The sequence below is a fragment of the Balaenoptera physalus genome, assembly GCF_965194825.1.
Source record: "Balaenoptera physalus genome assembly, chromosome: 2".
Taxonomy (NCBI): domain Eukaryota; kingdom Metazoa; phylum Chordata; class Mammalia; order Artiodactyla; family Balaenopteridae; genus Balaenoptera; species Balaenoptera physalus.
Window position 1 is genome coordinate 165,857,695 of NC_138883.1, and position 27,964 is coordinate 165,885,658.

Consider the following 27,964-nt stretch of genomic DNA (forward strand, 5'->3'; position numbering starts at 1 on the left):
ACCCCAACTATTAGAGTGGCAACCTCAGCCAACCTCACATAATATATCTTCTTCCCTTAGTGAGCATGTGTCTTGATAACCCTGGGAGGATTTGGAACTAAATATAGAGATACTGAAGTAAATAAAGGCAACAGTATTAATAATTTGTATTAAGTTCAGGATAATCTTGGCACATTAGGTATCAAACCGCATGGAATGCTTGAGAACCTGCCATCTTTGGGAATGTGCCGGATTGTAACAGACTTGTGACTAAGTATAAGTGAAATTGTAAGTGTTTTCCAACAGTATTAGAACGTTTAGAAGAATGTGAAGGACTTTCAGTTTGCTTTAGTAGGCATTTAAAGCAATTTAAAAGAAGATTGGATATATTCATTACAAATGAAACTTTAAATGCTTAAGAAATGTGATTAACTTTTAAACTAAATGGATTAATGGGAGTTTAGTCTGTCCAACTTGAATTTATTGGCCATTATTTAAACCAAACATCTGAAAACTGTTTGTTCTTATTTTATACATTACTTACTAGACTTATATAAAGAATAACAAGTATTTTAGATAAAATAAAAATAAATCTAGTTTTCAACTTTAATAAACCAACATTCCTTATAAGTAAATATTCATTAAAAAAGAATAGTAATTTTAGACCTGCCAAAAATGAATACCCTGAATCTAATAATGAGGAAACATCAAACAAATGTAAAATAACGGTCATTCTAAGGAAGGAAGGGAGGGAGGGAGGAAGGGAGGGAGGAAGGACTGGTCTGTACTGCTCAAAAACGTCACTGTCATAAAAGAAAGAACTGTTCCAAATTAAAGAAGAACAAAGGGACATGACAATTCAATGAAATGCATGGTCTGGGATTTTCTTTTGCTAAGAATGACTTTATTTTTCCAATTAGTAAAATCTGAATGAGGTCTGTAGATTAGATAGTACTACGGTATCAATGTTAATTTCCCAATTTTGAAAGTTGTGTGCTATTTAAATAAGAGAGTGCCATTTTTTTCTAGGAAATACACAGTGAAGTATTTAGGGACAGAGACACCATGTCTGCACTTATACCAGTGGTTCAGAAAAAAGAAAAAAATAGAGAAAAAGAGAAAAGGATAAAATGTCATCATTTGGAAAATCTGGATGAAAGGCTTACAGGAATTCTTTTTAATATTCTTGCAACTTTTCTGTATGTCTAGTATTATATTCTATTTAAACTTCAAAGAAAGAAACACAAATATTAAAGTAACAGTTTTTTTAAAAAAGCCACCCTTTGACATCAAAAATCACCCACTGATACAGAAACACAAAAAGATGATTAAAAGCTGGAAAAGTAAATCTGAGAGAGTAGAATTGGATTGAATAAAATGGAGAAAAGGGAAATTAGAGAAAGGATTATTTAGAGTATGTTAAGCTTTCCTCTACTTTGAACCGAAAGTCAATTATATCCCCTGAGATGAGGGCTCTAATACCAAGAACGTGGGATGCCCACAGCAAATGCTTGCCCCAGAGTTTAACCTCAACAGGGTAACTGAGGTTCAGGGTTATTTCCCTCATCCCAGTCCCTTCAGCAGAACTCTCCTTCTGGAAAATCTCCCTCCTGACCTAATACCAAATGCTTCTAGGTAGAAGGCAGGTCCTACGCCTGGTATCCAGATATCTACCCAAGCCAGGCCAGGACTAAAGGGTTGTGAATCACTCTTCGTAACAGGACAAAGACCTTATTCAGTGGGGAAACTTGTAGGAACAGTAATTCTCCTACCGTTCTCCTTGGTAATATAAACACCCCATTCCTAAGCATTCCCTATTGGTGGTGTTCCCAGTACACAGATATCCGACTTCAAATGTGCCTGGACCTTCTCTGAGCTCATGACCAGACAAACAAACGAAATACAACTTCACCCTGGATTGTACCAACCCCATCTATTACCACGACCTGAGCCACCCTGTGACCTGTAACCATGCAGACTCCAGCTTGCTTTACCCTGAGGGTGCTCTGTGTGACAACACACTGGAGACAACAGCAGCCTAGAACCAGAGACTAAAGCACACAAAGAAATTTCCTAACAAGATCAATTTTGAAAAATCAAAATGAAGGCTGAAGGGGACTTTTGGTGTCCCCTTCTGTAAATGCTTTAAAATCAGGGGAGACTTTTATTTACTCTGAGTATGTCAAATATTTCTATGTCTGAAACCAAAAGACAGACTATATAACCGTGAAAGGGTAAAACAGTGGTGAATTTGGAATTAAGAGAGTGTGTGTGTTTGTGTGTGTGTGTGTGTGTGTGTGAGACTGAAGCATAGAAATACAAAACAACTACCTCAAACTTTCATTAATTTGACAAGTGCTGACTAAGCTCATGTTATATGCATAACAGAAGCTGCAAAAATGGGCTTTCAAAAATATGCAGAGAACCACCACAGGACAGACAGCAGAAGCAAGAAGAACTACAATACTGCAGCCTATGGAATGAAAACCACATTCACAGAAAGATAGACAAATTGAAAAGGCAGAGGACCATGTACCAGATAAAGGAACAAGATAAAATCCCAGAAAAACAATTAAATGAAGTGGAGAGAGGCAACCTTCCAGAAATAGAATTCAGAATAATGAGAGTGAAGATGATCCAGGAATAGGAAAAAGAATGGAGGCAAAGATCAAGAAGATGCAAGAAATGTTTAACAAAGACCTAGAAGAATTAAAGAACAAACATCTAGAAGAATTAAAGAACAAACAAACAGAGATGAACAATACAATACTGAAATGAAAAATACACTAGAGGGAATCAATGGAAGAATAACTGAGGCAGAAGAACGGATAAGTGACCTGGAAGACAGAATGGTGGAAATCATTGCCGCGGAACAGAATAAAGAAAAAAGGATGAAAAGAAATGAAGACAGCCTAAGAGACCTCTGGAACAACATTTAAAGACACCAACATTCACGTTATAGGGGTCCCAGAAGGAGAAGAGAGAGATAGAGGACCCGAGAAAATATCTGAAGAGATTAGAGTTGAAAACTTCCTTAACATGGGAAAGGAAATAGCCACCCAAGTCCAGGAAGTGCAGAGAGTCCCAGGCACGATAAACCCAAGGAGAAACACACCAAGACACACAGTAATCAAACTGACAAAAACTAAAGGCAAAGAAAAATTATTAAAAGCAACAAGCAAAAAAAGGACAAATAACATACAAGGGAACTTACATAAGGTTAACAGCTGATTTCTCAGCAGAAACTCTACAAGCCAGAAGGGAGTGTCACGATATATTTAAAGTGATGAAAGGGAAAAACCTACAACCAAGATTACTCTACCTGGCAAGGATCTCATTCAAATTTGATGGAGAAATCAAAAGCTTTACAGACGTGCAAAAGCTAACAGAATTCAGCACCACCAAACCAGCTCTACAACAAATGCCAAAGGAACTTCTCTAAGTGGAAACACAAGAGAAGAAAAGGACCTACAAACACAAACTCAAAACAATTAAGAAAATGGTAACAGGAACATACATATCAATAATTACCTTAAATGTGAATGGATTAAATGCTCCAACCAAAAGACACAGGCTCGCTGAATGGATACAAAAACAAGACCCATATATACTCTATCTACAAGAGACCCACTTCAGACCTAGGGACACATACAGACTGAAGGTGAGAGGATGGAAAAAGATATTCCATGCAAATGGAAATCAAAAGAAAGCTGGAGTAGCAATACTCATATCAGATAAAGTAGACTTTAACATAAACAATGTTAAAAGAGACAAGGAAGGACACTACATAATGATCAAGGGATCAATCCAAGAAAAAAATATAACAATTATAAATATATATGCACCCAACATACGAGCACCTCAATACATAAGGCAAATGCTAACAGCTATAAAAGAGGAAATTGACAGTAACACAAAAATAGTGGGGGGCTTTAACACCTCACTTACACCAATGGACAGATCATCCAAAATGAAAATAAATAAGGAAACAGAAGCTTTAAATGACACAATAGACCAGATAGATTTAATTGATATTTATAGGACATTCCATCCCAAAACAGCAGATTACACTTTCTTCTCAAGTGCACATGGAACATTCTCTAGATCACATCTTGGGTCACAAATCAAGCCTCAGTAGATTTAAGAAAACTGAAATCATATCAAGCATCTTTTCTGACCACAATACTATGAGATTAGAAATCAATTACAGGGAAAAAAACATAAAAAACACAAACACATGGAGGCTAAACAATACATTAGTAAATAACCAAGAGATCACTGAAGAAATCAAAGAGACAAAAAATACCTAGAGACAAATGACAATGAAAACACGACAATTCAAAACCTATAGGATGAAGCAAAAGCAGTTCTAAGAGGGAAGTTTATAGCAATACAATTCTACCTCAAGAAACAAGAAAAATCTCAAATAAACAATCTAAGCTTACACCTAAAGCAACTAGAGAAAGAAGAACAAACAAAACCCAAAGTTAGCAGAAGGAAAGAAATCATAAAGATCATAGCAGAAATAAATAAAATAGAAACAAAGAAAACAATAGCAAAGATCAATAAAACTAAAAGCTGGTTCTTTGAGAAGACATACAAAATTGATAAACCATTAGCCAGACTCATCAAGAAAAAGAGGGAGAGGACTCAAATCAATAAAATTAGAAATGAAAAAGGAGAAGTTACAACAGACACTGCAAAAATACAAAGCATCATAAGAGACTACTACAAGCAACTCTATGCCAATAAAATGGAAAACCTGGAAGAAATGGACAAATTCTTAGAAAAGTTATAACCTTCCAAGACTGAACAGGAAGAAATAGAAAATATGAACAGACCAATCACAAGTAATGAAATTGAAACTGTGACTAAAAATCTTCCAACAAACAAAAGTCCAGGACCAGATGGCTTCACAGCTGAATTCTATCAAACATTTAGAGAAGAACTAACACCCATCCTTCTCAAACTCTTCCAAAAAATTGCAGAGGAAGGGACACTCCCAAACTCATTCTACAAGACCACCATCACCCTGATACCAAAACCAGACAAACATACCACAAAGAAGGAGAATTACAGACCAATATCACTGATGAATATAGATGCAAAAATCCTCAAAAAATACTAGCAAACAGAATGCAACAACACATTAAAAGGATCATACACCATGATCAAGTGGGATTTATCCCAGGGATGCAAGGATTCCTCAATATACACAAATCAATCAATGTGATACACCATATTAACAAATAGAAGAATAAAAACCATATGATCATCTCAATAGATGCTGAAAAAGCTTTTGACAAAATTCAACACCCATTTATGATAAAAACTCTCCAGAGGGAACCAGGCAAAGATGGAACCTACCTCAACATAATAAAGGCAATATACGACAAACCCACAGTGAACATCATTCTCAATGGTGAAAAACTGAAAGCATTTCCTCTAAGATCAGGAACAAGACAAGGATGTCCACTCTCACCACTATTATTCAACATAGTTTTGGAAGTCCTAGCCACGGCAATCAGAGAAGAAAAGGAAATAAAAGGAATACAAGTTGGAAAAGAAGAAGTAAAACTGTCACGGTTTGCAGATGACATGATACTCTACATAAATAATCTGAAAGATGCCACCAGAAAACTACTAGAGCTAATCAATGAATTTGGAAAAGTTGCAGGATACAAAATGAATGCACAGAAATCTCTTGCATTCCCATACACTAACAACGAAAAATCATAAAGAGAAATTCAGGAAACAATCCCATTCACCATTGCAACAAAAAGAATAAAATACCTAGGAATAAACCTACCTAAGGAGGTCAAAGACCTGTACTCAGAAAACTATAACACACTGATGAAAGAAATCAAAGATGACACAAACAGATTGAGAGATATACCATGTTCTTGGATTGGAAGAATCAATATTGTGAAAATGACTACACTACCCAAAGCAATCTACAGATTCAATGCAATCCCTATCAAATTACCAATGGCATTTTTTACAGAACTAGAATAAAAAAATCTTAAAATTTGTATGGAGACACAAAAGACCCCAAATAGCCAAAGCAATCTTGAGGGAAAAAAACAGAGTTTGAGGAATCAGACTCCCTGACTTCAGACTATATTACAAAGTTACAGCAATCAAGACAATATGGCACTGGCACAAAAACAGACATATAGATCAATGGAACAGGATAGAAAGCCCAGAGATAAACACACACACCTATGGTCAACTAATCTATGACAAAGGAGGCAAAGATATACAATGGAGAAAAGACAGTCTCTTCAATAAGTGGTGCTGGGAAAACTGGACAGCTACATGTAAAAGAATGAAATTAGAACACTCCTTAACACCATACACAAAAATAAACTCAAAATGGATTAAAGATCTAAATGTAAGACCGGACACTATAAAACCCTTAGAGGAAAACATAGGAAGAACACTCTTTGACATAATTCACAGCAAGATCTTTTTTGACCCACCTCCTAGAGAAATGGAAATAAAAATAAAAATAAACAAATAGGACCTAATGAAACTTAAAAGCTTTTGCATAGCAAAGGAAACTATAAATAAGATGAAAAGACAACCCTCCTAATGGGAGAAAATATTTGCAAACAAATCAACAGACAAAGGGTTAATCTCCAAAATATATAAACAACTCATGCAGCTCAATATTAAAAAAAAAAACAACCCAATTCAAAAATGGGCAGAAGACCTAAATAGACATTTCTCCAAAGAAGACATACAGATGGCCAAGAGGCACATGAAAAGCTGCTCAACGTCACTAGTTACTAGTGAAATGCAAATCAAAACTACAATGAGGTATCACCTCACACCAGTTAGAATGGGCATCATCAGAAAATCTACAGACAACAAATGCTGGAGAGGGTGTTGAGAAAAGGGAACCCTCTTGCACTGTTGGTGGGAATGTAAATTGATACAGCCACTATGGAGAACAGTATGGAGGGTCCTTCAAAAACTAAAAATAGAATTACCATATGACCCAGCAATCCCACTACTGGGCATATACCTGGAGAAAACTATAATTCAAAAAGACACATGCACCCCAATGTTCACTGAAGCACTATTTACAATAGCCAGGTCATGGAAGCAACCTAAATGCCCATCGAGAGACAAATGAATAAAGAAGATGTGGCACATATATACAATGGAATATTACTTAGCCATAAAAAGGAACGAAATTGGGTCATTTGTAGAGACATGGATGGACCTAGAGACTATCATACAGAGTGAAGTTAAGTCAGAAGGAGAAAAACAAATATCGTATATTAACGCATATATGTGGAATCTAGAAAATGGTACAGATGAACCGGTTTGCAAGGCAGAAATAGAGACACAGATGTAGAGAACAAACATATTGACACCAAGGAGGGAAAGTGGGGGGGGGGATGAATTGGGAGATTAGGATTGACATATATACACTAATATGTATAAAACAGATAAGTAATAAGAACCTGTTGCATAAAATAAATAAATAAAATTCAAAAAAAAACCTGAATGTGGATTTAACCCCCCCCGTTTCCTATTTATCACCTAGCGAAGATGCAAAGCAGAGAATCAGGGTATTTGATGATTTAAGGATGTTAAAAAAAATGATCTGCCATAATGGGAAGTTAATAGATAATGCCTAAAATTGATACATAAAAAATTAGAAGTAAAATCATATGTAGAGATATGGACTTCAATGCCCAAAGAAGCTGCTAAAACACCAAAAGTGGTCCTCTGGGAAATAAGACTACAAAGTGAGGAGAGGTCAGGTAGGGGAACTGCATTTTTGTTGTTGTTTGTTTTCGTTATAAGCCTTTTTGTACTTATTTTGGTCAGGCTGTATTATGCTATGCTGCAGTAACAAATAAATCCTGAAATGCTCAGTGGCTTAACAAAATAACAGGTTTTTTTTAAAAAATGAAGAAATGGGGTTAAAATTCAAATGTGAAAATGCTTTTTAAATAACTACTTAGCACAACAGTTGAATGAAATAAGTACCACCAGCCTCACTTTCAAGATAAGAAATCTGGAAGAAAAAGGAGGAAAAAAATAGACAAATTTCAGAAAGATGTCAAATGGTACAACCAGAAGTCCTAATAGAGTTGAAGAGTCCCCAGTCCTAGTCTTTGATTTGGAATAATTGGGAAATCTTGGCAAACCACCATGCTTCCCAAGATCTTAGATTCGATAAGTGAATTGAACGAGATGGCCCCTAAGGTTGCTTCCAGCCTTAAAAAAAAAAATCTAGAATCTGTACCCGAGGATGTGTCCCACTGAACATACATCACAAGCCAGATCAGGATAAGAAGAGAAAAAGCCTAAAATGAAGCCATTTCAGGAAAACTTTATTTCTAGTTTACACAGAAAAGGAAATGGTAATGATTCAATCAGAAAAAGAAGTTCTGATTATTCAAAAGAGGTGCTGCAGAAAACTCAAATAAGGAGAGGATCTTTGTTCTGTTTCTCTTGTGATTATCAAGAATAGTAACATCCTCCAGTGTCTGCAATGCAGAGGCAGCTGAAGCGTAGGGTACTTGTGCCCTTGGAAGGTGGAAAGGCAGCACCCTACAGGGGCTGTCACTCTTGTTCTCTTTTGCCTTTGTATCCACCTCCTAAGGAACAAAGACACAGTCACCAGCCCCCAGTCTTCACTTTTTCCCAGGATTAGGTAACTCATGAAGGGCCACTGACACTTGGAAAAGCCTGTGTTCAGCCCCATTCCCCTTCTGTGACCCAAAGGCCTCCCTCATGCTGCTTCCAGCCATCCACCATGGAGGTAACCCACCCTTCCTGGCCTGCTGAGCTTCACAACTAACCTCTCTGCTCAAATAAAAGCAGACTGGACTAGGAGGAGCCTGGCTCTAAACCAAGTCCCATCATTAACTGGCTGTGTGACCTGTAACTAGATACTTAACTTCATGTGCCTCCTATCTCCCCTGTAAAATAGCGATTAACATTGGACCTATCATCTCAAAAGTATGTACAAACATGTTTTAAATGTATAAAACGACCCTTCAAGTTAATAAGACAAATATATATCTCCCAGTAGATAAAGAGATAGCTAAAAAAGCTAATCATAGAAGAAGTAATAATGGTCAATAAACAGTAAAAGATACTCATTAATAAATCAGGAATTGAAAATAACACAACCATTAGATACTACTTTTCATCCAACACATCGGTAAAATTTAAAAGATCATATTAGCAAGGGTATGGGAAGATGAGTATTCTCGTACGTGTTGGGTGGAAAGATAGTTTGTCATTGCCTTTTGGGAAGAATTTGATAGTACCCATCAAGATATTAAATATGCATGCCTTCTGATCTTTTGCAATACTCTTCTAGAGAAATGTTCTCATATATGCCAAAAATATATGCATAAAGATGTTCAATGAAGCACTGTTTACTTAAATGTCCATTAATTGGGAGATGGTTAAATAAATTATGGAACATCTATACCATGGAATATTAAACTGCCATGTGAAAGAATTAAATAGATCTAGTTATTTCTGCTGGCATGAAATATATTATGAAACTAGAACAGCGCCTGGCACATAGGAGCCACTCAGTAAGTATTTGTTGAATAAATGAATACATACATATCTTTCCACAGCACTTTCACATATCCTATCTCACCTAATTCTTACGGCAATCCAACTACATGAGCCAAGCAGGGAATACTGTCCCCAGTGGAAGGGCAAGGAAATTAAAGTTCAAGGTGATTATGACATGCCCAAGATCACAAACCTAAGGTATTGGTCAGTGCTCTTCGGTGACTGACACCCACTCTGCCTGCCGTGAGGCCAACCTAGGAGAAACCCCGTGGGGAAGCGACAAGTTTATAAGCAGCTGCAGGGTCACCCAGTAATTGCTTGGTGACTGGGACAGACTGACTCCTTTTATCAGCAAAGCCGTCCATGAGGTGAGGACCTCTACTCCAGCCCATTGGGTATCTAACAACAGGTCTGAAAGGAGGTCATTCAACACCAGGTCGTCATGGAAACCCTACCCCACACCCACACCCTTGCCGCTGGATCGGGAAGGGAAAGAGAAACATTTGTAAAGCATCCGCCATGAGCCAGGCACAATGAATAGGAAAAAATTCATCTGAGCCTTCCGTTACAAATCACCAAAAGAAAAAGACACTGTGTGCTGTTAAGCAAAGTACGTAACATGCCTGCATCGCAGCCTAATCTAGGTCAGTCAATGGCTGCAAAGGAGGTTGAGCTCATGTGAAGCTCACTCGGGTCACCCCGCTTGCCAGAGCACACGTTAGACAGTGCAGGCCTGGGTACCACATGGCCAGTCGTGCCACAGCTGCACAGGGACCCTGCCTGCAGCAGATGCTCACTGGTTCACGTGAGGAATATGTACGGCAGACACAACAGAAAAAATCACTGGCTGATTTGTCAAACACAAACACTCTGTCCTGAGTGAGCTAGAGGACAGCCAATATGGTCAGAAATTTCAGACACTGGGCTCTCACTAAAATATAGTCTTCTTTCACTTGTATTCACCCTACTCTCAACATTATCAGAAAATGGTGAAAATGGTACTGTGTTTGGGCACTGTTACCTTGCAAGTTTCATCTTAATTACAGAGGCTCTTGGTAACCGTTGCTTAGTAACAAACACATTTGAAATAGATTTGTTGACTTATCGCGAGATACTCTGAAAAGACCTTAGCCTGAAATTCACTGATGGGAAAACAGTAACAGCCTGGTAAAGCAAAAATATTTTTTAAATGAAAAAGTACTCGTAAACTTAACGTTTTACCAGATTCCAAAGACATTACTGAATGTCTACAGTAGTTTCATAATATTTTACTATACTTTATTACTGCTCTATTAGTTTCTGAAGCACTTCAGATGCAGTTATCTGACTGAAAGGCTAACTGAAGCTCTGTGAGACAGGCCTTAGACTTGGACTTTGAGTCAAAGCAGGATCCTTCACAGAAAAGCAATGGCTTCTGGGTTTCCACAGGTCCAAAATATCCTTCATAGCATAGTTTTGAACTCACTTCTTTCAAGATTTCAGGAAGTGTTTAAGGCTTCTGGTGAGTTTTCAAGTCAGAAGGAAAAAGCAAAAGAAGCTTTCCCTCAATCTTTCCAAGAATATTTCTTTAGCACCTCTCAATAAAATCTGTGATAAAAGTGGAAATGGAAATGCATTTCAGGACTCCGTCCTACACATATCTTCCCCAAAGCAAAACCCCAACCCGACACACCCTCCTCACTGAGTGCATGACCTCCTCCTGCCTCCTGACAAGACCTTGCTGTTCGCTTGCCATGCCCACCTCAGGAACTGGGCATCAACACCCACTCTGCTCTGCTCTTACTACCTCAGAAAAAGGGGTCCTCATTGGTGCTGTAAATCCCTCCTACCCCTTGTATCTTTCTGGTATTTTCCACTGCCCCTGCTTCTGCTCCGGTCTCTTTTCTTCCTTTTTTGAAAAACTTCTCGAAAGAGGAGTCTCCATTCACTGGCTTTCCTTTCTCACATCCCACTCAATCCTCAACCCACAGCAATCCGACTTTCCCTCACGATTTCCTCTTCCAGTCACCATTTCTGTTGATTCCAGAAAGACTTCGATGAAGAGTAGTACACTTTTCAGAAATCTGTTTTTCTAATACGTTTGTCTTTGCAAAAATAGTGCTAGATATTAAACTACTGGTTCTTCTCCCAGTGCCTGCTTCATTTGGCTCTGGCATGGACTATTACGTCAACCTCAAAACCTAGTAGTCCTCTGTTCTACTTGAAGACATCCCAGTCTGCTAAAACGTTCTTCCTAAACACTCCCTCATCTGATGATTTCTCGCCTCTGCTCAAAAACCATCTTGACACTCTAGGTCCTCCAGCAGACCTCCTTCCAGTTTTCTTTACTACTTAAGTCCACCACAACCTAACCCATATGCCTGGGGCAGTCCTTCAAATTTACCACAGTCCAAGCCTACACCCCTATGATGGGAAGAACTAGCCTCCACTGAAGGAGGGACATGAACATCCACTAGGTGGGCACCTGTCCACGACATTCTATCTGGTTGCCCAGCACATGACAGGTCATTTCACTAGTCTCCTTCAATCATTTACTTGGGCTGCTGGCCCCATAGGCATTTGAACTGGAGGACATGAGCCTGAATCTTTCTACTGGCCTTTCTATAGCCACCCACATTCAATCATTCATGGATTTCTTCATCAAACAAATACCTATCAACTGCCAAAATTTATCCTGTGCCAAGCATTGTTTGTAGGCAGTGATGATGCAATAATAACAAAAAATAATGAAACTCTCCCTAATCTTATGGAGTTCCTAGAATAAGTATATTATTCAAATAAGCATAAAATAAAATTTTATACTTTATGAAGAATTATGTAAGGCTATAAAAGTGCACCGTAGAGAGACTAGCCAAATCAGAGAAGACACCCCCATCAAGCGTTGAGAGCTAAAGGAGAAAAAGGCACCGACTAAGCAAGGTTATGTGGTGGCGGGTAGGGGTGAGGAAGGTGATACTCCAGGAAAAGGAACAACATGTGGTAAAGGTCTTGCTCCTTCTCAAATTCTTTACCCAGTAAACAGTCGTCCCACGGTATCCACGGAGGTTCCAGCACCTGCTGTGAATACCAAAATCCATGGGTGCTCAAGTCCGCGGGTTCCGCTTCCGCGGGTTCCGCTTCCGCGGGTTCCGCTTCCGCGGGTTCCGCTTCCGCGGGTTCCGCTTCCGCGGGTTCCGCTTCCGCGGGTTCCGCTTCCGCGGGTTCCGCTTCCGCGGGTTCCGCTTCCGCGGGTTCCGCTTCCGCGGGTGGGGGGCGGTTCAACATCGACGAGAGGTGGTTGATGGAATCCACCGAGTCGCAACCCGCAGACATGGAAGGCTGTACTCGCCGTTAGGGAGCCTCCCTACTAAGTTACGCTTCTTTTTCAGTGTGTCACATTGACCTCTAAACAAAGACTCCTTTTGCAAAATCAGAGCCATCATTGTTTTTGAAGACAGGCTGAAACAACAGGGCCTAGGTTTTAAAACACATATTTACAAAAATATTTTTCTACACTTCAATACCCTGGTTTATTCACAGCTTGCATCTTTCTTAAACTAAGGATTTAAATCACAGTGTTGTAAGCATTCCCTTTTCTTCAACTTCCTACAAATTCCACTCAGAACAGCTGCGGCCATAAAGTTTAATTTGCCACTTCCCAAAAAAAGTCACTTTGATGTAAAATAACTTTTCCTTCCTGCTAATATTTTGTAAGGAATTAAAACTGAAATGATGGACTAAGAATCCCCCCAGTTTGGCTCCATCCACAGACTTGCACAACTACCGTATGTGGGGAAAAAGTCAGTCATGACTGCTGGAGAACATACAACGTGTCTCCAAACATTTGCCCTGCCAAGAAACGAAACTGGTGGGGATGTGTTTGGCAAATATAAAAATGAGATGTGAAAACTTCAGAACAATTATCTGTGTAAATCCACTTCTGTGTTTCAAAGGTTCAACAGATAGTCATGGTGTGCTCCCAATTAACCTCTCTGGTAACCATTGTTCGCATACCTTCTGTACAAAAATCACCACTGAAGCCAACAGACTGGCAAATCACTTTATGGTATTTATTATGAGCCCACAAAATGAAAACTTTCTTCAAATGTTTTCCTAGGTGCCTTAATTGTACAAGAAAATTAAAAGGAAGTAGAACCCTGCCAACCTCTAGCTGCAGAACAAGGTTCCGTTGTCAAAACGCATGCATGCCAAGGTGGAACTCTACATTCCAGGGAGGTGACAGGAATGATTTTTCAGCCAATCCAAGGGAAAGTAATGACCACCACTCAGAAAAATACAGTCTGTGAGGGCAATGCCCTCAGCCCTCATCAACAAGGAAGGGCAGGAAAGGGGAGGATGGAATGAGGGGTGTCAAGGAAAGGAATGAGGTCGTCTGAAGGGAAATCAACAAGAATCAATCATTCTACAGGATTTTTCCAAGTTCCATCTAGATCAATCTAGGCCTACAGTACATCTGGGAAATAAAAGATCTATTTTTGCACATAAAACAATGCCCACAAGTATCCACCCTGATTCAGTCAAAAGTAGTAATTAGTCACCGATGATGATGGAAACCCCTGCTCTGTCCCTTTCCTGGGACCCTTGTGTCCTGGCAACTTCCAGGGATAAAACTCCCTTAAGGACAGGAGCCTCCTGAGAACTCTGGGTTCATTTTTATGATAAAATACACTCTTGTTTACACTAAAGGTGACACCCAATGTGTGACTGTCCCTTTGGCATATACACACCAAAAAAAAAGCATTTGGGGGCCTATTAGTACATTATTTTCACAACAGCCAGAGCGATCCTGTTAAAAACCTCAGTCACACATCACGTTACTCTTCTGCTCACTCCCTGGCCTCCTCCAGGTTTTGCTCAAGTGTAAGGACTAGATTTCCCTGACCAACTGATTCTAGATTGCAAGCCGCCCTCCAACCACCATCGACAAACATCCAACATTAATCCAGAACAGAAACCTCCAAAAATAAAAAGAGAAGCGTGTCATTTCATCCAAACACTTAACTGGCCTAGCCAAGTGTAGATCAGGTAACGTATTTGGTTCCAGACGCAAACTCAACTCAGAACACTAATTTAACTTCCTGTTGGGAGAGAATAAGGAGATAGATGCATTAAGTTCTGGTCCAGGAACCCAGTGACTACAAATCTTTTCCTATTTATTCTGCTAAAGTGAAAAGTGACTTCAAAAAATAATAATAATAAACTCTGTATCCATTTCCTTGTTTGTAACGATGTGAATTATAGAATAATCCAACAGAAAAGTAACACTGCCTTTTGTTCTTAGAACCGAGATCTTACTCTCTCCTTAGTCTCAACCCCCCTTTCCATCCTTTGTGGATTTTCTCTGGCCTAGAACCCCACATCTCCAATCTGCTAGTCCCAAATTGTTACCACACACCATGCACCTTCTATCTCATAAATGTGCACTGCTAATGGTAATAGCTAACATATATGGGTCAGGCGTTTTACATGCATTGTCTCATGTACATCTCTCAACAACTCCAGGTGGTAGCTGCTATTATTATCCTCATTTTACAGATAAGGACACTAAGGTTGGAGAGATGAAGTGATATCCGATTGAGTCCAGAGCTCAAACTGAAATGTCCTACTTCAAAACTTGGGCTCTTAATGACTACACCATACAGCAAGGTCACAAAGGCTAATAAATTACAAATTAACTTCTCAAAATAAAAGTACTGTAGTCTTCCCTTATCCGTGGTTTCACTTTCCACAGTTTCAGTGACCCACGGTCAACCACAGTCCAAAAATATTAAACGGAAAATTCCGGAAGTAAACAGTTCATAAGTTTTAAATTTCGCGCCATTCTGAGTACGGTAATGAAATCTTGAGCCACCTGGTCTCACCCGCCCAGGATGTGAATCATCCCTTTGTCTGGCGTATCCCACCCAGTGGTCACTTAGTAGCCCTCTGGGGTATCAGATCGCCTGTCGTGGTGTCACAGTGCTTGTGTTCAAGTGACCCTTATTTCACTTAATAACGTCCCCAAAGTGCAAGCGTAGTGATTCTGGTGATCTGAATATGCCAAAGAGAAGCCATAAAGTACTTTCTGTAAGTAAAAGGGTGAAAGTTCTTGACTTAATAAAGAAAGGAAAAAATTGTAGGTTGAGGTTGCTACGATCTACAATAAGAACAAATCATCTATCCCTGAAATCATGAAGAAGGAGAAAGAAATCTGCATGCTGTGCTTTCGCACCTCAAACTGCAAACGTTACAGCCACAGTGCGTGGTAAGTGCTTAGTTAAGATGAAAAAGGCATTAAATTTGTACAACGAGATACTCTGAGGGAGACCACATTCACATAACGTTCATCACAGTGTATTGTTCTATTTTATTATTAGTTATTATTGTTAATCTCTTACTGTGCCTAATTTATAAATTAAACTTTATCACAGATATGTATACATAGGGGGAAAAAAACATAGTGTACACAGGATTCGGTACTCTTGGCGGTTTCAGGCATCCACTAGGGGTCTGGAACGTAAGCCCAGGATAAGGGCAGACTACTGTATATACAGAAATAAAATGCAAGTCTTTACAGTGTAAAAGTAAGACGCAGGACTGCATTTATAATATTTGTTAAATGGTGCACAGTGTAATAGGCCACATAGAATAGCACAGGCAGAACAGGAAAAAACGATTCATGACATGTCTTTCAGAAATGTTTCACTGTTTTTAAGAAATGTTTGCTAAAAACTACCTTAATGGAGAGAACAATTCCCCAGTTCAGAAGAGAATACCTGATATTATTAATACCATACAGAAAAATAAATACTCTTTGAAGCAAACACTAAAGTCAAACTTAGAAAGGGAGTCACAATGTAAATGATCTGAATGTTAACTTTTCCTCTCTGTCTGCTGCACTCCTGGGCCTGCACAGCACCTGTATGTTTAGAAACTCACAATATGAAGCAGCAGAGTATGAAAAAAACCACCACAACTCTCAACACGATTCAGAATGTTAAAGAGACGATGTATGTGCATTTTCCTCAACAATATCATAAAATAAATCTTTAAGATTTTGACCATGAAGATTTTTTTAAATTTTATTTTTTATTTTATTTACTTATTTACTTATTTATTTATTTATTTATTTTTGGCTGTGTTGGGTCTTCATTGATGTACACGGGCTCTTCTCTCTAGTTCCGGCGAGTGGGGGCTACTCTTCGTTGTGGCACACGGGCTTCTCGTTGCAGTGGCTTCTCTCGTTGTGGAGCACAGGCTCTAGACACGAGGGCTTCAGTAGTTGTGGCGCATGGGCTCTAGGCACACGGGCTTCAGTAGTTGTGGCATGCAGGCTCAGTAGTTGTGGCTCAAGGGCTCTAGAGCGCAGGCTCCGTAGTTGTGGCACACAGGCTCCTCGGCACATGGGCTCTTCCTGGACCAGGGATCGAACCTGTATCCCCTGCATTGGCAGGCGGATTCTTAACCACTGCGCCACCAGGGAAGTCCCACCATGAGAATTTTTTTAATTGAAGCTTAAAACTAACAGGGAAAAAAAAAAAAAAGTAATTTCCCTCTCAACCTCTCGTTCAAAATCTCAGTCCTACAGAAAATCTAAAATAATGTGAAAAGGCATTCCAATTTGAAAAATACACATCTGGAAAAGAGTGCTTTTGAAATCATAAGTACTGTGCCCATAAAAATTGAACACTTCAGCTTTAAAATTCACACTCAAAACCCAGGTAATCTCTGCATTGCTAAGACTCAAACAACTGCTACACTTGAAAAGAAGACTAGAGCTGTGGAATGGATAGAGCATTTCCCAGTTCTAGAAAGAAGAGAGAGGTTGGGCAAGAGACACTTGGAAAAGCAAGTCAGGTGGCCATTCATGCTCCCGGTGATGGAGAGCTATGCCTTGATCTTTATATACACTTTTTTTCTTCCTCTCACAATCAATCCCTCTGCACAGATTAACCCCACTACATGCAGACAGTGGTGGATGGGCCCCAGGCCACCTGCCTCTGCTGACTCTCAAAAACCAGATGGGTTACTGCACTATGGTCTCAGGCCAGGCCCAGAAATCCTCTTTGGGGTCAAAGGTTTTTAGAAAAATTAAAAAGGTCCATCATACATCAAGGCTAAATTTCTGGCCACTCAAGTGGTAAAAACAGAAAGGACCAGTAGAAACTGTAAAGAAAAAAAAAAAATTAGAGGCCTTCCTTTATCTAGGGGAGGAGAAATGACACTAGGACAACTGGAGAAAGGTGGCTTGGTCCTTTTTTTAAGGCCCTAAGAGCTTTCCGTTCGGCATCTTGTGGAGCAAAAAGCAGCCACGTATAAATAGACAAAGAGTTACCAAAAAATTAACTCAAGACAGAAACATCAACAGGACTTGGGAGGCATTGATAGCTAAGATCTGATTACGAGGAGGAAAAAGGAGTGTGTTTGGGGTTTGTTTTCAAAGTCAGGGGGCGAGGGTGGAGAAGCAGTGCTGTTTTTCAAAACACGCATGAACTCACTGGGTGGATAAGATTTCTATCTGGTAATAAAGTTCACCTGGGAGAAGAGGTTAAGCAGAGAGCACGGCTACTGAAAACAAAGCAGGACCCACACAAGCCTTATCACAGGATCCACCTGCCCTGCAGGCCTGGACCTGTACTTTTCAGGAGCCCAGCACTTACACTTAAATACCTACATGACAAAACTCAGTCTACTCCACTACCTCTTGAAACACAGATGCAATTCTTCATCACTTAATAAAATAATAAAGGAAGTTTTAAGAAAGAGAAGCCTTCTGAGAAACTTTCATGATCAAATTAATAATTAAATTCTGAAATGGAAAGATAAATCCTAAAGTGTAGGGATATTACGATGATAAATCTCCAGACGGGAATCTTTCACACGAACTAAAACATGAAGTCACAGTCAGGAGATTTCCCCCCCGCCCCTTTCTCAAAATAAAATGATAAGGACAGTCATTTTCTATGAAATTTTAAACCATATTTCTTCTGGCCTTTTCCACTGGAAACTGAAATTCATTTCCCTATAAATATTTTAATGCCATTCTCCTGCGAGCAAGAAAAATCCATCAGAGCACAATTTCATAATTGTTTCACAAGCTTACAAAGCACACAATGTCACAAAGTAAAGGTCCTGGGTGGACGAGAAGAAGGTTATTACACCTTGAAAGTAAGAGTGAGGTCTTGAAAATATAGCATCAAATGAAGAAACAGATACTGTGGCCAATGTGTAATAATTCAAATGCAGATTAAACCCTGTGCCTGCAGGGAAGGAGGGGGGAATACACTCACCATAAATTTCATTTATGAAAACCAATAGTATTGAATACATTTTTTTAAAAAACTCAAAGTTCACTGTGTATATATTTCCCTTCTTCTATACCATCAAAAAGTAAAATAAAATAAGGCTAATTTTGCTTTGAATCTGTTAAGGGCTGAATCCCCTTAAAAAAGACACGTTGAAGTCCTAACCCCCAGGATCTCAGAATGTGGCCTATGTACAGACAGGGTCTTGACAGAGGGAATCAAGTTAAAGTGTGGTCATTTGGGTGGGCCCTAATCCAATACGACCGCTGTCCTTGTAAAAAGGAGGAATTTCGACACAGACACATAGGGAAGGTGATGTGAGGAGACACTGGGAGAAGATAGCCATCTACAAGCCATGGAGAGCGCCCCAGCACAGGTCCTTCCCTCACGCCCCTCCACCCCCAAAAAACCAATCCTGTGGACACACTGATTTCAGATTTCTAGTCTCCACAACTGTGACACAATAAATTCCTGTTATTTAAGCCACCCATTTGCGGTACTCTGTCCAGCAGGCCTAGCAAACTAATACAGAATCCATAAGGATTCTCCCAAACCATCTCTGTACTTATCTGTATGAGGATTTTGCCAGGAATTAATGCCAAATTTATTAGGCTGAAATTTCTACAATCTGTCTCTTCTTCCCCATTCTAAACTTGGGATATTTTTCCATCTCCAAAACTCCCAAAGCTCTCTTTTGCAGATAATTTCTCAAAGAGAATAGGCAATAATGAGTATAACTGATGCTTAGATGGTATCAAATCTGTCAACTGTTTACACAGATTATCTGATTTATTCCTCACAGTAACCAGAAGAGGTAGTAAGTGTTATTATTATCATCAACTGAGGCACAGCCTCATTTGGCAGATGGGCTGACAGGACATCATTTTACAGATGAGGGACCAGAGGCAGAGCCAGGGGAAGTAACTAACGCAGCTGAGCGCCCGAATCCATCTCGTAATTCTCCCACCACATCTTCTCTTGTCATCAAGGGCCAGGGCACCACAATTTCAATTCCAGGACCTCGTCCACAGGGCCTTCTCAGGACCGTATGATGCCATTCATCTGGGTCTAGAGATTCCAACTTCTTTTATTACCATGAAGAATGCCTTGATGTTTTCTTCCTAACCTTACCCTCCTGGCCTTTACTTTAATTTCTTGATGATGTTTATGGGTCTTTTCTACTTTTAAATATCTTCTTCTTCGTTGAAAGGAGGAAAGCTAACTAGGAAGCGAATAATTCTACTTTTTTCTGTGTCATTTTTTATTATCCCAGCATCTTCCCCAAGCTTCAGTTCACCTTTTTTTCTCGGAACATAAGTGCTTTCAAAACTCTTTCGTCGTGAGAATTTTTCACAAGCCATGGCTCATGTCGGCCTTTAGCTTTCCTGACCCTAATCTCACTGTGTGTGCATTTTTGATTTCTCAGTTTCCCATCCTTTAAACTGTGTGTCGTACTAATCGGAGCTCGGAAGGCTCCAGGGGGTGGTGCCCTATGCTGTTTTTTTGTCTTTCGGTTTTTGTCTTAAGAGGTATTCCTCATTTTCTCCCTCACTGGAATAATTAACATGTTTTCTATCAGAACTTTACGTTTCAAAGTTTTCTACCTAACGGAGGCCCCTTTCTTTTTATTCCTTCTTTTGTTTATTCAGTAGATCTTTATGAAAGGTCGACTGTGCGCCAAGGACTGCTCCAGCCCCTGGAAACACAGGCGAAACTGAACTCATACATGGCTCCTGTCTCACAGAGTTTCTCATAACCCGGGGCTCCCTGAACACACACGCCCCCTTTGCTGCTCGCACACTGAACAGGTGTCCTGAAGTCTGGGATGTGGTGGGACCAGCCATCCCCCCTTTCACTCCGATGAACTTCAAGGTAGTGAGACCACTTGCTCTAAAATCCTCACAACCACTGCATCTCCAACCCACGCTTCCTCATTTTCCATGTTCAGTCCGAAGCAGCTTGAAAACAATGGAACTGTATACAAAAGCAAAGTGAAAAATCAACTGACATTCTTTTTTTTTTTTTTAATAAATTTATTTATTTATTTATTTATTTTTGGCTGTGTTGGGTCTTCGTTTCTGTGCGAGGGCTTTCTCCAGTTGCGGCAAGCGGGGGCCACTCTTCATCACGGTGTGCGGGCCTCTCACTATCGCGGCCTCTCTTGTTGCAGAGCACAGGCTCCAGACGCGCAGGCTCAGTAATTGTGGCTCACGGGCCCAGTTGCTCCGCGGCATGTGGGATCTTCCCAGACCAGGGTTCGAACCCGTGTCCCCTGCATTGGCAGGCAGATTCTCAACCACTGCGCCACCAGGGAAGCCCTGACATTGTCTTTTAAACTTTCAGCCGCTGTCTCGGTAAAGCCTCCCTTTACACGGCATCCAGCCTCTGTGCCACAGTGTAAGTATGTGGAGAAACCACTAGTTATCTTTTCCATCCACGTGGCCCCAGTCTGCCCTGAGTTGGTTTCTCCTTCATTTTCATCCTCTTCCAAATGTTCTCCATCACTTGTTCCCCTTCCGGTTTCTTTCCTTCTATACATGGACCCGCCTATGAGATCTGTTTCTTCTTTAGCACTGCAAAGCCTCTCCGCCACCAGGGTTTACTGATCAGCCTGTACTGTCCCCACCACACACCGGTCACGTCTCTGGACCCTATGAACCATCATTAGTGTCTATGCTTCGGTACAGATGGCCGAGACCATCAGTATTCCCCTGCTGGTATCTTCTGAGGATTACTTGATCTTTCCTCCATCCTCCACTCAGGTACTTCTTTTTTTTTTTTCTCTTTATCTTGTTCAACAGACTTTATTGTCAAGAGTGAAAACTGTTTCATAGTTGTCTTTACATCCGTCAGAATTTTGTATATGATTGCCTTGCATTTGATCTGAGTTCCACAAATATTTGTTTAGTTGAATTACCCAAGTTTACTGTGAGGCCCCATGTTTACATTCTTTAGATGAAAACCCCCCCAGAAAACCTAAAGCAATAGTGATAAACACTGAACTGAATACAGATTCTTTATCCTCAAAGAGAATAAAAGGGGGTGTCACCAAACTATAAATTTAACTTCTACAGAGTCTGCCCTTAGAGTGAACACCATACATAGCATCCCAGCACCATTTTCTCACTGGAGCTTTCCCCATCCCTCCCCTCTTGGTCAAAGTAGAAAGACATTTGGACATGGTGAGTGGGTAACACACCACAGATCTGGATGTGTTTGATTCTAGAAATAAGTCACAAATGTAGGCAAAGTTTTACCTGAAGAGACATGGAGAGAAAAAAAACAATAGTTTCTACATACTGAGAACTCGTAGGTACAAGGTGCTGTGCTGAATTCTCTATAAATAACGAGCTCTACTATCACTGCGCCTCCTATTTACAGATAAGGACAGATGAGGAAACTGTGACAAAGAACTCTTGAGTAACTCTCCCCAGCTAGTGAATGGCAGGGTTGGGATCTGAGGTCAGGCCATCTGGCTCCAGAGTCATTACTCTCTGTGCTGTGCCACCTCTTCAAAATGATTGCTAACCTTTCCTCTTCAATTTTTTATTTTTATACAATTTCTAAAGGTTATTTTCCATTTACAGTTACCACAAAATATTAGCTATATTCCCCATGTTGTACAGTACATCCTTGAGCCTATCTTACCCCCAAGAGGTTGTACACTCAGGTCCTTCTTTTATGTTACCACCTTTTTTCTCTTAGGGAATTAATTTTTAAATCCTGAGTAGCACCCTCTCCTGACCCACCAGTCTGCACCAGAGAAAGATGCCAGCATTAGGAGGCTTACTATCAAATAAAGGACTGTTGTATCCTGTTCAGCATAAATGTGCTTTTAAAGCCAATCCACACATGTTTATTCAGTGGCTCTTACATACCCATCACTGCAGAAAGAGAAAACAAACTGCTTTTCTTTCAACATCTGTCAAACTGCCATTATACAGGACACTTCCTGGCCAGCAGCCCCCATGTACAAATTATAGGTACTTTCACTGACCGCTCAGCCCCTCGGGTACATATGACACAGAGGCACACAAATAAACCAGCTTCCTCACTCCTGGGCAATTAAACCTGACGTTACGTAACTACCATAGAAAAAATAAAGACCACAGAGGCAAACCTTCTAAATAGGATTTTCCTTGTTTAGCAGCCTCCGAGGAAGAACTGTTCTAATATGGTGTTTCTATTCCTGACATGAATAACCCTTAATTATTATGTGCCTTAAGCATCTAGACATTTTAAAATAGAATTTGACTTAACATTAAGAAAATCAGGGACTTCTCTGGTGGCGCAGTGGTTGAGAATCCACCTGCCAATGCAGGGGACACGGGTTCGAGCCCTGGTCCGGGAAGATCCCACATGCTGCGGAGAAACTAAGCCCGTGCGCCACAACTACTGAGCCTGAGCTCTAGAGCCCGCGAGCCACAACTATTGAGCGCGTGTGCCACAACTACTGGGGCCCGCACGCCTAGAGCCTGTGCTCTGCAACAGGGGAAGCGACCGCGATGAGAAGCCCGCGCACCGCAACGAAGAGTAGCCCCCGCTCGCCGCAACTGGAGAAGGCCCGCGTGCAGCAACGAAGTCCCAACGCAGCCAACAATAAATAAATTAATTAATTTTAAAAAAAGAAAATCAGATAACTACGTCAGTGACAACAGAGAAGACTTTAGCACCGTGAGAGAGAGCGAGCGCTCGCTCTGGCGTGGGGGATGGGGACGGGGAGGAGGAAGAAGCACAGATCCTGCTGAGTTGTTTTGGAAGTTCTGGAAATCTGGGAGAAAAGACAGGATTGAAGAAAGTCACTAAAGAAAATTAAATTCTTCCGTAAGAGAATGTAAAGACTTTTCATTTCTCAGGGATTAATGCATTAATCCCTGATTACATTTGTTTCAGGAAATAAATAAATCAGACTTATTTCTGGGAAAAAATATACGGATAGGCAAGTGAATGGCTACGTGGCCTGATGTCTAAAGCACAGGAGTTCGTCCTGAGACTTTTAAAAAACATAGTTGTAACAAAGTGATTTTACCTACTCCCTCTGTAGACAACATTACTCTTGTCATCTTTTGTTTGGCTGCATGTCAGTGACCAATAATCTAGCTATAAACGTCAATATTTCCACCTACCAGAGGAAGTGGTAGCTATTGTTCATGTGTATTGTCAGCCCAAGCATGGCCAGCTCCGCTGGGACCACCACACCGATCCTCATGGAAAGAAAGTCTGTTCCTTCCTGTTGAGTCTGCTCTCTCAGTGAGGGACGCCTGAGGCTGAGCTGCACCCCCAAGAGAGCTGCTGGGCAGTGGGCTCTATGGGGGGACACTCACCAAGCACATGGTAGGCGCCATGGTGTACAAAGGTGATTGGGACCGTTCCTGCCCTCAAGAATGTAATCTGCTGATAGGGAAGACTTGCTTATTTAAAAAAGAAAAACAACCTAGAGAGTTGTATCAAGGATCCTTCCACAAATAGGTCCTCCCACCCACCTCCTGCGTGCAGGCTGTCAACCATTTATATGCCTCACCCAACTTCTACTGATGGACAACATAGACATGGTGGGTTTAGATCGTCATTCTTGTCATAATGGGATAGGAAGGTTCACGATGTGAAAGGGGGGCACTGTCTCGACGACGCAAACAAGACATCTGATGAGGACAGTGAGAAGCAGGTCTGTTGTGTGATCATGAATTTGACTAGCTTGTGTCCCTGGCTCCTGCACAGTGAGAAGCAGGTCTGTTGTGTGATCATGAATTTGACTAGCTTGTGTCCCTGGCTCCTGCAACCTACTCTAAATAGTTGGAATTTCCCTAGTAATTGGAAATATCTTTGATATTCATGAGCCCCAGGGTCCATACCTGAGTTGTGCTAACAAGATGCTCAGGGTGGGGCTGGCCACTCCACAAATCATGGGATTAGAGGGTTGGAGCTTTGAGTCCGGTGAGGTAAATGGACCTCCTCTAGGGAGGGGAGAGGGGATGGAGTCTGAATAATCTGAGTCATCACACCTGCACAATGAAACCCCACTAAAAACTCTGGACACCAAAGCTCCAGATCTGGCGGAGATTCCTGGTTTGTGACCGCATGGACGTGTTGAGAGGGAGGGAGACAGACCCTTCCTGATTCCACAGGGTGAGGGCAGGGAAGTTCCATGTCCAGGACCCTCCCAGACCTGGTCCTACGTGTCTCCTCAGTTGACTGGTCCTGCCTTATGTCCTGTATGATAAAACAATAATCTTAAGCATAGGACCTCCCTGAGTTCTGTGAGTCGTTCTAGGAAACTGTCAAATCTGAAGGGGTTGTGGGACCCCCTCCCCAAATTTGTAGCTAGCTGGTCAGAAGTGTGGTTGTCCTGGGGACACCTGAACTTGCCTTGCAGTGGCATCTGAAGCAAGGGCTGTCTTGTTGGGGACTGCACCCTTCACTCACGGAGTGGTTAGTGTCAGAATTGCACTGCAGCACTGCAACCCCCATTCTCAATTCCTGAAACACAAGCCAGAAATAATCCCTTTAGAAGCAAAGCTCAGCTGACTTGACTTCCCCACTCTCAACCCAGCTCCAACCTCAGGCTAAGAACTTCCATGGTCCAATCACAGCAGGAAACCACCTTGAATGGGAAGACAAACACAGTTCTAGTACAAGGCAGGCTTTTTGATTAAGTGATATAACTGAAATATAAAAACTACAATGGGCACACAGAGAAAGAGTCCAGTAATTGACTGAGAGACTCAGAACGGCTTCACAAAGGTTGTCATGGCTGTGTGCCTGAAAGATGAAAGCAATTTTAAAACAAGGGAGGCTAGGGCTTCCCTGGTGGCGCAGTGTTTGAGAATCTGCCTGCCAATGCAGGGGTCGCGGGTTCGAGCCCTGGTCTGGGAAGATCCTACATGCCGTGGAGCGGCTAGGCCCGTGAGCCACAACTACTGAGCCTGCGCGTCTGGAGCCTGTGCTCCGCAACAAGAGAGGTCGTGATAGTGAGAGGCCCGCGCACCGTGATGAAGAGTGGCCCCCACTTGCCACAACTAGAGAAAGCCCTCGCACAGAAACGAAGACCCAACACAGCCAGAAATAAATAAATAAATAACCCCCCCCCAAAAAAAAAAAAAAAAAAAAGGGAGGATAGGATGGCTTAAGAACAGTGTGAGGAAAGAGTTAAATCACTGTGTCAAGTTTAATAACAATGAATATCCTATCTAACTTTTATTACCTACTTAACTGTGGCTAAACTTATTATTTTGATATTCCAATGAATCCTTAAACCTATGAGGTAGAGTCTATTATAATACCCATTTTACAAGTGAGGCTACTGAGACTTCGGTTAGGAAACTTGATGAAGGCATCAGAGCTGGCAGTCCAGTGTGGCTGGAGAAGAGGGTGAAAGGAAGTGGATAAAGTATGAAAAGCCCTGAGTATCTATCAGAAACCCAATTTTTTTCTTCTGTAGGCAGTGGGGAGCCATCAGAGGTGTGTGCATAATGGAATAATATGACCAGAACTGTGGTTTCAAAAGATAAACTGCAGTGGCAGGAAAAGCATTCAAAAAGAGAAAGACTAGAACAGGGAGACCAGGTAGGGGATGATGGTCAGATCACTGGCCAAATAGGATGAGAGCTGGAAGCAGGGTGACAACAGAGGGAATGAACACGTGGGGATGGGGAAGGAGGACAAGGACGTCTAGAAGATGACAGAGATACACAGGGCTCTGGGTGGATGGTCGGAAGAGCAGCCAGGAGGAGATGGTGCAGGCATCCAAACAGACCATCAGAAATACATCTGGGGACCTCCCTGGTGGTGCAGTGATAAAGAATCTGCCTTCCAATGCAGGGGACATGGGTTCAATCCCTGGTCGGGGAACTAAGATCCCACATGCCACTGAGGAACAAAGATCCCATATGCCGCTGGGCAACTAAGCCCGAGTGCCACAACTACCGAGCTCGCCCACCTCAACTAGAGCCCGCATGCCGCAAACTACAGAGCCCACGCGCCCTGGAGCCCGCATGCCACAACTAGAGAGAGAAAACCCACACGCGACAACTAGAGAGAAGTCCGCACGCCGCAATGACGAGCCCACAATGCAATGAAAGATCCCACATGCTGCAACTAGGACCGGATGCAGCCAAAAAAATAAAGAAAATAAATGAATAAACATACATCTGTTCATATGTCTTTCTGTACTGATGTGTGCATTTACTGCACCGTTTTTTTTTTAACACCTTTATTAGAGTATAATTGCTTTACAATGGTGTGTTAGTTTCTGCTGTATAACAAAGTGAATCAGCTATACATATACATATATCCTCAAATCTCCTCCCTCTTGCGTCTCCCTCCCACCCTCCCTATCCCACCCTTCTAGGTGGTCACAAAGCACCAAGCTGATCTCCCTGTGCTATGCGGCTGCTTCCCACTAGCTATCTATTTTACGTTTCGTAGTATATATAAGTCCATGCCACTCTCACTTTATCCCAGCTTACCCTTCCCCCTCCCCGTGTCCTCAAGTCCATTCTCTACGTCTGTGTCTTTATTCCTGTCCTGCCCCTAGGTTCTTCAGAACCTTTTTTTTTTTTTAGATTCCATATATATGTGTTAGCATATGGTATTTATTTTTCTCTTTCTGACTTACTTCACTCTGTATGACAGACTCTAGGTCCATCCACCTCACTACAAATAACTCAGTTTCATTTCTTTTTATGGCTGAGTAATATTCCATTGTATATATGTGCCACACTGTTCTTGATGCTCCCGCGTGCTGCCTGAATTTGGTGGAGTTCACACTCTTGATGCAACAACAGATAGCGAAGTCAGATTTCAAGATGGAATTCAATGTTGGCGGGCAACCACTTAACTCCACACCCCACATCTCTGGCCCTAGGCTGCACACGGCCATCCCACGCCTCCACGCTCTCTGTGTGGTTGACCGGCGCCTGCTCTGGATGGGTAATGAGAATCAGAGGAGCTCATCAAGGATTTTTGTCTAAATGACTTTTCAGACTGCCGAGCTGAAGCAGAAGTATACCAGGCCACTGGTCTACAAATAGGTCTGAGGCTATTCAAAAGTACACACATCGAACTAAGTTTTCTTCTAGCTCCTCCCAGGATTTGCCGGGAATGAGTCAACAGAGTGTGGAAAAGTAAACAGAAGCTGAACA

At 41.3% G+C, this 27,964-nt stretch overlaps 1 protein-coding gene and 1 long non-coding RNA gene across 9 annotated transcripts in view; one reads left to right on the forward strand and one right to left on the reverse strand.

Moving 5' to 3' along the window:
* Positions 1-27,964, reverse strand: part of LOC309655011 (LIM zinc-binding domain-containing Nebulette-like) — a 213,316-nt gene that overhangs the window by 171,073 nt on the left and 14,279 nt on the right. The window lies entirely within an intron of this gene.
* On the forward strand, positions 23,602-26,697 carry LOC309655053. The gene is made up of 3 exons (XR_014260585.1): positions 23,602-24,489; positions 24,553-25,616; positions 25,937-26,697. It is a non-coding gene; the product is annotated as an uncharacterized lncRNA (long non-coding RNA).